This window comes from Macrobrachium rosenbergii, chromosome 9 (assembly GCF_040412425.1).
Source record: "Macrobrachium rosenbergii isolate ZJJX-2024 chromosome 9, ASM4041242v1, whole genome shotgun sequence".
Lineage (NCBI taxonomy): Eukaryota > Metazoa > Arthropoda > Malacostraca > Decapoda > Palaemonidae > Macrobrachium > Macrobrachium rosenbergii.
Genome location: NC_089749.1, coordinates 18,500,709 through 18,510,094, shown reverse-complemented (window position 1 = coordinate 18,510,094; position 9,386 = coordinate 18,500,709).

Sequence of the window (9,386 nt, the reverse complement as noted above, 5' to 3'; positions counted from 1 at the left end):
AAGGGATTGGGAGGTCTTGGAACTGGCCATCTTAAGAAATTCTTCATCGGAAAGCGAAGCGTTGACCAAAACCTGAGTCCGAATAAGGAATCCAGGTAGTCACTGGAACAATTCTGTTAGTGGATGTTTATGGAGACGAATGGGGCATATATTATAACCTGTTAATAACAGTTAATGACACATTTTTCATGCACATTAATTACGTTTATTAAAATATATTTTTACATATTTTAACAAACATATAATTACATTTATTAAAATATATTTATATTACATTTATTAAAATATATTTATAGTTTTGCAGCAAAATATTTTGTTTATATCCTAATCCTTTATCCACAAACCTTTCTGTAAAGGTACTAAGATAAAACAGGCCCTTTATCGAATACAGCGTAGCATGAGAGTAACTAACAAACTTCCGGAATCAAATATGAGCAGAGCATTTACCATGCCAGTTTCTAAACCCAAGACCTCTATGATTGGTACATGGGAGAGTCACTCAATATATGAAACTATAAGATATAAAATGCCATGCAAATAATTAATAACAAACAAGTTCATATTTATAAAGATGCTAGCTGACCAACCAGGCGCTGCCCAGGAAAACTCTGAACTACAATTATAAACTCTTTCTCTCTCTCTCTCTCTCTCTCTCTCTCTCTCTCTCTCTCTCTCTCTCCTCCCAACACCCCCTCTACTCTCTCTCTCTCACTTCCTCTCCCTCTCACTCTCCCTCTCACTCTCTCCCTTTCCTGGTAGGATAGTTGCTTCAGTTACATTGCCCATCATTTTTGACATTTTATATTTCACCCCCTTCTCACCCCTCATTCCTATCGGGTCTGAAATCGGACTTAAAAGGCATTTGAATGTCACTATTCATCTCAGCAACCTTGAAACTATGGATTAAACACTAATATCTTTCATTTTTGAACGTTTTATTGTTTACCCCTTCACACCCCCTTCCTAAGGGCTGAACTTGGAATTAAAGGGCATCAGGAGTGTCACTATTCATCTCAGGAACCTCGAAAACTATGGATTAGACACTAATATCTGTCGTTTTTAGTTATTTTTACATGTCACCACCTACCCACCCTTTTCATCCCCCTTCCTGTCTTGCTGAACTTAGACTTAAAGACATCGGACTGTCAATATACATCTCAGCGACCTCAAAACTTTTTATTACACACCAAAATCTGACGTTTTCAGTTATTTTTACATGTCACCCCCTTCCCACCCCTTCTCACCCCCCTTTCTATCAGGGCTGAACTTGGACTTAAAGGGCATCGGGAGTGTCACTATTCATCTCAGTGAACTCGAAAACTATGGATTAGACACTAATATCTCTTGTTTTCTGTTATTTTTACATGCCACCCCTTCCCACGCCCCCACCCTTTGGTGCCAGTGATGTCTTACCCCACAGCATTCATTTACAGATAGTAAGTCATACGTAAATGTATGTGAAATAATACATATATATAGTATATATATATATATATATATATATATATATATATATATATATATATATATATATATATATATATATAATCATGAAGCTCAAATGTCGTTTAATATCAAATTCGCTATACCTCAATATCTCCGAAAGAGAATTATCACCGAAGTGCAATTTATAAATCATTACCGAGTCTGCTGTACTGTTTTTTCCCGTCGTGAAACAAAATTGAACCATAGCCCGCAATGACCCACCTATCACCATGAATTACGTTGATGCGTTTTGGTATGAGCTCTTATTATGAAATTTTTTATCACACCGTGATTTATATACAATCATGAAGCTACAAATGTCGTTTTAATATCAAATTGACGCTATGAGAGTATCTCCGATAGAGAATTATCACCGAAGGGAATTTATATAAGTGATAAATGAACAGGTACCACTCAAAAATGTTTTGAAACATATGACATGGACCCATTCGTTCGACCAGTAACAGTTACCATTTGCCATTTGAGAGGTATAAATCATTACCAGTCTGCTGTACTTTTTTTTCCCGTCGTGGCGGGAAATTTATTAATCATCGGCAATGACCCACCTCCACCATGATAAAAGTTCGTTGGTACGTTTGGAAAAGCTCTTATTATGAAATTTTTTTATCACACCGTGATTTATATACAATCATGAAGCTACAAATGTCGTTTAATATCAAATTCACGCTACCTCGAAGAGTATCTCCAGATAAATTATCACCGAAAAATTATATAAGTGATAAATGAACAGGTACCACTGGGACAAAGAACCCTTGAATGGACCCATTCGCGACTCCAGTGGGCGTTACCACGCGCCATCAAGAGAGGTATAAATCATTACCGGAGTCACTTTACTGTTTTTCCGACGTGAGCAGTGGAAATTGTAAACTAGCCTTGGCATGACCACCTCCGCGATGATAGTTCGTTAGACGTTTGGAACACGCAGCTCTTATTATGAAATTTTTATCACCGTGATTTATATACAATCATGAAGCTAGAGAATGTCGTTTTAATATCAAATTCACGCTACCTCGAGTATCTCCGATTGTAGAAATTATCACCGTTAGAGGAATTTATATATCGGATGATAAATGAACAGGTACCACTGGGGACGCGGAACCTTGACATGGACCCATTCAATGACTCAGTGGAGCGTTACCATTGCGCCATCAAGTTGTATAAATCATTACCATCCTGTACTGTTTTTCCCGTCGTGACCAAGATATTGTATCTTAGCCTCGGCAATGAAACACCTCCGCCATGATAGTTCGTTGAAACACAAAGAACAGAGTCTTATTATGAAATTTTTATCACACCGTGATTTATATACAATCATGAAGCTATGGTTTCGTTTAATATCAAATTTGCTACCTGAGGAGTATCTCCGATGAGAATTATCACCGAAGGGGAATTTATATAAGTGATAAATGAAAGGTACCACTGGGACGCGAACCCTTGACATGGACCCATTCAAGAGCTTAGTGGAACCACCGCGTTAGCAAGAGGTATAAATCATTACCGAGTCTGCTGTACTATTTTTCACGTCGTGAGAGGGGAAACTGTACTTAGTAGCAATGAAAGAAACCGCCATGATAGTTCGTTGGTACGTTTGGAAACGCAGCTCTTATTATGAAATTTTTATCACACCGTGATTATATACAATCATGAAGCTACAAAAATCGTTTAATATCAAATTCACGCTACCTGAGAGTATCTCCGATGAGAATTATCACCGTGTGGAATTTATATAAGTGATAAATGAACAGGTACTACTGGGACGCGAACCCTTGACATGGACCCATTCAACGACTCCAGTGGACGTTACCATTACGCCATCACTAGTATAAATCATTACCGAGTCTGCTGTCAAAATTTTTTCCGTCGTAATGTGCATTTAATTCGGCAATGACCCACCTCCGCCATGATAGTTCGTTGGTACGTTTGGAACATAACAGCTCTTATTATGAAAGTTTATCACACCGTGATTTATATACAATCATGAAGCTACAAATGTCGTTTAATATCAAAAACAAGAACACCTCGAGAGTATCTCCGATGAAAATTATCACTGAAATCATACCCTGAAGAATGCAGGCTGTGGTACAGGCAGATGGAGGCCACACAAAATATTAAATACTCAGAGAAACTTAAATAAATACCTGTTCTGAATTACTTTTGTTTTTGTCCATATCAATTTTAGTTTATGCTGTAGGGGCTCTAATTTCAGCACCCTGATGTGTATTATAAGCTATGTCCGATATAGTTATATATATATTATATATATTTTTGAGTGATTATATATATATATTATATATGTATATTTATATTTATATACATTCTTCTCATTCTCAGTATAAAGCATATCGGTGTACTCCACAAGGAGAAACTATTTAGTAAGAAAAGGAAATACAGATCTTAATTTTTCCTTAAAAGTGTCGCCCTCCATCAGGCCTCTTCCGGGAAATTTATTGACCAATCAGTTTAAGGAAAAATATACAATACTGGACCTATGTTTAAATTTGACTGGAGGATTGCATACAATAAAAGCAAGTACATAAGGTAAATGATGTTTACAGCTAATATGTTATCCTTTCAATGCCTTGTTAAGATAGTCGTGAGACTAGATAATCACCTGCAGTAGTAAAATTGAATTGAATTGAATTGAACTGAAATAGAATTTGGGTCAAAAGCCAAACATTGAGACCTATGAGGTCATTCAGCGCTGAAACGGAAATTGACAGTAAAAGGTTTGAAAGGTGTAACAGGTTGAAAACTTCGAAGTTGCACTATGAATCAATTGTTAGGAGGGTGGAAAGCAAGTAATATGAAAGGAGGTACAATAAAAGGAACGAAAGGGGGTTGCAACTAGGGGCCGAAGACACGCTGCAAAGAACCTTAAGTAATGCCTACAGTGCACCACATAAGGTGCACTGACGGCGATACCCTCTGTAGTAAAAGATCGCAAATAAAAATAATTTTTACAGCAGTCCTTATGTAAGGTACATAAATACCATGTCACTTATTTAGACGTATTGCAACCTGCAAAGTCCTTATTGTGGGACACAAATGCTTGAATACTGTATCTAAGCATTATTATTTTCGTTATTTAATAGGCGCCAGAATCCTCTTTTCAAAATATTTAATGTTGAGATTTCACTGTTCTCTGGACAGTGGTCATATTTTGATAAAATTCTTTGTATGTTCCACGTGAACGGACGCTTCAAAATACCGAATGTCAGTGACTCTAGCTTCATTGTTTTAGAATACCTAAAGAAAAGGGAGAAAGTGTTGATCGCTTTGAATGATTTCTAGAAAATTAAACTTCGTTTATATTTTCCAATCATTCCTCCTTAGAGTCAATTTTGGTAGTACCAAGAACGACGAGAGTAATTGTTTCTATGTAATTCTTAGTAGGAACTCTCAAATCCTGGATTTTTAGTTTTCTGTAAAGAAAAAACTGTTGTCCGCCACTTTTATTCTTCTCAGATCTTAAAACTACTGAGGCTAGAGGGCTGCAAATTGGTATACTGATTATCCACTCTCCAATCATCAAACTAAAAATGAATAGATAAGCAAAAACACAAACACGTACAAAAAATATATCCATGAAAGAAAAAAAAGTTATCCGTAGAGAACCAAAACCTCAAATATATGTAGAAGGACTTTCATAAAGATCAATGTATTGTTTAGACTTAGAAAGAAATTCACGGTCACCGTTGTCCTCTTCCCAAATAAAGGTGTGGCCGAAGGCCGAATGGGATATGTAGATTCCCTCATATCCCATTCGTATATAAAGGTAAGTTGCTTTCCATGATCAGCATAAGACTGACAGCTGTTGAACAGTGAAAAACTTCCAGCCATGATTCCATTGTAAGTTGGATAGGTACTTAAATATGACACATGAACACACAAACACAAACATGAACATATATATATATATATATATATATATATATATATATATATATATATATATATATATATATATTATGTATATTTGCACCTTTATACAAAGAGATTATGTTGCATACAGTCATATGTATATATGTGTTATTTGAAGGTGTGTGTATTTGGAAACATATTCTGTATCTCGGAGAGCACCTGTAAACTATGAAGACAATTCCCAGTGATAACAAATCATCCATGTTAGATGTAATTATAGTCTTTACTTTCCTCTTGACTGAACGTCATATATGTTTGTGAAGGTAGAGCTTCGATCAGTCTCTCTCATTCTCTCTCCACTCTCTCTCTCTCTCTCTCTCTCTCTTGACATGATTCCTAAGAGCATTCCAATTCCAGATCGCTGTCCTGTTGGTAGCATTCGTCGCTGATGCTGCTCCTGGAATCGGCTTAGGTCTAGGAGGATTAGGAGGATTCGGCGGATTCGGTGGTGGATTTGGCGGAGCTGGTGGACTCTTGAGCGCTGGAAACTATGCCAATGGATTCAGCCACTCCAATGGATACAGTCATGGAAACCACATCCTGAAAGGCTTCGGAGGAGCTGGTGGGCTGAAATTCGGCCATCTTAACAAACACCTCCTGGGCAAACGAAGCGCCGATCCAGAGCCTGGATTACTTGGACTCGGAGGCTTAGGACTACTCGGTGGATTGGGTGGTGGATTCGGTGCAAAAGGTGGTCTCCTGGGTGTCAAGAACTATGCCAATGGATTCAGCCATTCCAAGGATACAGTCATGGAACCCACATTGAGGAGGATTCAAGGGATTGGGAGGTCTTGGAACCGGCCATCTTAAGAAATTCTTCATCGGGAAGCGAAGTGTTGACCAAGAGCCTGAGTCCGAATAAGGAATCCAGGTAGTCACTGGAACACTTCTGTTAATGGATACTTATGGAGACAAATGAGGCATATATTATAACCTGTTAATAACAGTTAATGACACATTTTTTCATGCACATTAATTACGTTTATTAAAATATATTTACATATTTTAACAGACATATATTACATTTATTAAGATATATTTATATTACATTTATTAAAATATATTTATAGTTTTGCAGCAAAATATTTTGTTTATATCCTAATTCTTTATCCACAAACCTTTCTGTAAAGGTACTAAGATAAAACAGGCCCTTTATCGAATACAGCGTAGCATGAGAGTAACTAACAAACTTTCGGAATCAAATACGAGCAGAGCATTTACCATGCCAGTTTCTAAACCCAAGACCTCTATGATTGGTACATGGGAGAGTCACTCAATATATGAAATTATAAGATATAAAATGCCATCCAAATAATTAATAACAAACAAGTTCATATTTATAAAGATGCTAGCTGACCAACCCAGCGCTGCCCAGGAAAACTCTGAACTACAATTATAAACTCTCTCTCTCTCTCTCTCTCTCTCTCTCTCTCTCTCTCCTCCCAACACCCCCTCTACTCTCTCTCTCTCACTTCCTCTCCCTCTCACTCTCCCTCTCACTCTCTCCCTTTCCTGGTAGGATAGTTGCTTCAGTTACATTGCCCATCATTTTTGACATTTTATATTTCACCCCTTCTCACCCCTCATTCCTATCAGGTCTGAAATCGGACTTAAAATGCATTTGGAATGTCACTATTCATCTCAGCAACCTTGAAAACTATGGATTAAACACTAATATCTTTCATTTTTGAAATTTTATTGTTCACCCCTTCACAACCCCCCCTTCCTAAGTGCTGAACTTGGACTTAAAGGGCATCAGGAGTGTCACTATTCATCTCAGGAACCTCGAAAACTATGGATTAGACACTAATATCTGTCGTTTTTAGTTATTTTTACATGTCACCACCTACCCACCCCTTCTCATCCCCCCTTCCTATCTTGACTGAACTTAGACTTAAAAGACATCGCGACTGTCAATATACATCTCAGCGACCTCATAAACTTTTTATTACACACCAAAATCCGACGTTTTCAGTTATTTTTACATGTCACCCCCTTCCCACCCCTTCTCACCCCCCTTTCTATCAGGGCTGAACTTGAACTTAAAGGGCATCGGGAGTGTCACTATTCATCTCAGTGGAACTCGAAAACTATGGATTAGACACTAATATCTCTTGTTTTCTGTTATTTTTTACATGTCACCCCCTTCCCACACCCCCACCCTTTGGTGCCAGTGATGTCTTACTCCCACAGCATTCATTTACAGATAGTAAGTCATATGTAAATGTATGTACATATATATATATATATATATGTATATATATATATATATATATATATATATATATATATATATATATATATATATATATATATATATATATATATACTGGGTGTTTTGAAATTAGAGCAGCCCCCTCCACAGAACAAATGAAAAGTTATGAAGTTTTCTGCTATAGCCTATCTCCAAGTACATTATTTTAAGTTTCTATTAAGCTATTTTTCATTTTCCATTTCTTGTACTTTCAGAATGAGTGATGGAGTTAGATACAGCCACAGCTAACGACTCGGAAGAAATCAGATGGATTGACAGAATCTGGGCTATAACCTTCAGAGAGGACAGGGATGCTGGTGCATCCTTCATTTCACATTCCTAGATAGCTAAATACATTAAAAGAGATGAATCCTTTGTTAAAAGTAACTGGAACAAAAATCCATATGACTGTCATCGTGAAAAGAGTGAGAATCTTGGAAGGCCTGAAGTCCTTTCTCAGGAGTCAAAAGACATCATAGCTGAGGCAATGGGTAGACCAAGAAAGTCTTTAAGTAAATTGGCGCTTGAACTAGAAACAAAAAGGCGAAAGAAGACAAGTTATAGTGCTGTATATCGTGAGTTGAAAAAATCTGGTATCAAGCCATTTCATGTTATCAACAAGCCCAACATCACTCAGCAACAGAGAGAAGACAGTGCATGGTTTTGTGGTTCATTTCTTAAAGATTTGGATGAAGCTGACTTTCTTCGTGTTGCCGCATCAGATGAATTTTCATTTATACAGTCAGGAAGCCAAATCATAAAAATAACATCATTTGGGCTGCAAAGTTGGATGATATCAGCGATGACGTGCGCTATCGCCAAGTTGTGAAATTTCCTGAATGTTTGGGAATTTTTTTCTGTTTCACAGCCAAACAGTTAATGTGGATCATCAAAGAAAAAGGACAGTCATGGAATGGCGAATACTTCAGAGAAACTGTGCTTACTGGTGGCGTATTTCCTTTCCTCAAAGATCCTGAAAATGTGTTATCTGTTGAAGAAGTCACATTTTTGCACGATAAGGCACCATGTTTCAAGGCTCTTCAGACACAGGAGCTGCTTCGAAACAGTGGTATCGATTTCTTCTTGTCCAGTGAATTCCCAGGTAGCTCCCCTGACATTAATGTGTGTGAAAACATTAGTAGTACCTTAAAGGATCATGTTGAAGCGCGCACAGTGAACTATGATGGTATACCAAGCCTCGACGACCTGCAAAGAGAGGTGACCAAAGTGCTCAGGAAATGGAGTTTGAGTCTCAGCTTTTTTGTGATTTGCTGAAATCATACCCTGAAGAATGCAGGCTGTGGTACAGGCAGATGGAGGCCACACAAAATATTAAATACTCAGAGAGAAACTTAAATAAATACCTGTTCTGAATTACTTTTGTTTTTGTCCATATCAATTTTAGTTTATGCTGTAGAGGGGGCTCTAATTTTCGAAACTGTATTATGTATATATATATATATATATATATATATATATATATATATATATATATATATATATATATATATATATATATATATATATATATATATATAATATATTTATATTTATATACATTCTTCTCATTCTCGAGTATAAAGCATATCGGTGTACTCCACAAGGAGAAACTATTTAGGAAGAAAGGGAATACAGATCTTAATTTTTCCTTAAAGTGTCGCCCTCCATCAGGCCTCTTCCGGGAAATTTATTGACCAATCAGTTT